At 43.3% G+C, this 1,414-nt stretch overlaps 1 pseudogene; it reads right to left on the bottom strand.

The window, feature by feature from the left end:
• Positions 1 to 1,027: 1,027 nt before the first annotated feature.
• LOC142586497 (U2 spliceosomal RNA) lies at positions 1,028 to 1,207 on the bottom strand (annotated as a pseudogene).
• Positions 1,208 to 1,414: the final 207 nt, after the last annotated feature.

Below are 1,414 nucleotides of genomic sequence, written 5' to 3'. Positions count from 1 at the left end.
ATGTATTATTGAAATAAACTCCTCAGTAGCTCTTTTGTCTTCTTCGGAGAGCTGCCTTTTTTTTCTTTATTTTTCTTGCTTTTTTGCGCACTGTGCTTTTTTAGCATTGGTTGAATTTCTTTTATAGCTTTGTTTCATGATACGCGAAGGTTAAAGCTATACCGAGCGCCTTATTATTGGGCACAATATTCTTGCGTCCGCAGTTACTGACGCTTATCGCACCAGGCTTGTTAGGTCGCGAAACCTCTCGAGCCATCCAACAGGAAGAAGCCTTGTACGATGCGGCGATAAGCGAATGCAACCGTATGTCTTTCAAAGGTTGCTTGAACGAGAATAAAGTGGGCTAACCGAGGGGTCCGATTTTTATTATTCATGTCGTGAGAAGCCGACATAGACACCAAGGACAGCGTACGGGAAATTACTTGTATTTACTAAGTGAAATAAAGAAATGATAAATTAATGGCAATTAAAGTGGATGAAAAAACAAGTTGCCGCAGCTCGGGAATGATCCCACGTCTTCGCATTACGCGTGCGATGCTCGTGCTCGTAATTCTCGCGTAATGCGAAGACGTGGCATCGTTGCCCACCAGCCGAAAGTTATTCATCCACTTTTACTGCCATTAATTTATCATTTCTTTATTTCAATTAGTAAGTGCAAGCAATTTCCACTATGTTGTCCTTGGTGCCTTTGTTTGTTGGCTTCTCAAGAAAAGTTTGCTTGGAGGCGCTTGAGTAGAGGTGCGGGTGCGCGCATCTATTTCATGTATCGCGTATTTCGCGGGCTTTTGTTTTTTCTTGGAAAAAACAACCAGGCACACTTAAGCACGAAATAAATGTTTGATTCGGAGATTGTTTAAGGTGCCCTACAACTTTGTATTTCACATGTTCAGGATTCAAGCACTAATTTAATAGACAGCTATAGTTAGTTTCTTTTCTTAGTTTTCTTATTCCTTTACTTTTTACAGCGAATCTGTATATGGATAAGTTCTAAAAAAATTTACGTGTGTCTATCGAGCCGTGTAGCTCGAGAATGTGTGCCGATACCAAGGATAGTGCAATACCAGGTCAACATGCGGCGGAGGTGCAGCAGGCTTTAAGCACTCCGCCAACTTGCAAAAATACTTTTAATATCTAAGGTCCAAATAAAACACGTATCAGATATGACGTTGATAAGAACAGATAGTACACTTTCACCCGTGTCGGCCATGTCAACGTTCGCCCCGCTTCTCTTTGTCGGCGTTCCAAGCGCTTGCGTCGCTCTTTTCCTTCCATTCTGCCGCAGTGGTGGTCCCATAAGCTTGCTGCCCTCTAGGACCACGAAATGTGAACCGTGCATGCCGCTCCGATCTCGCAAACTTCGAACGTTTCACCGGAGCGACGTCCAGGTTTCAGAGGGCGTTTGTTGGCAAACATT

Source organism: Dermacentor variabilis, chromosome 6 (assembly GCF_050947875.1).
Source record: "Dermacentor variabilis isolate Ectoservices chromosome 6, ASM5094787v1, whole genome shotgun sequence".
NCBI classification, from domain to species: domain Eukaryota; kingdom Metazoa; phylum Arthropoda; class Arachnida; order Ixodida; family Ixodidae; genus Dermacentor; species Dermacentor variabilis.
The sequence above is the reverse complement of the archived record's forward strand: the minus strand, read 5'-3'. Positions and strand labels throughout refer to the sequence as shown.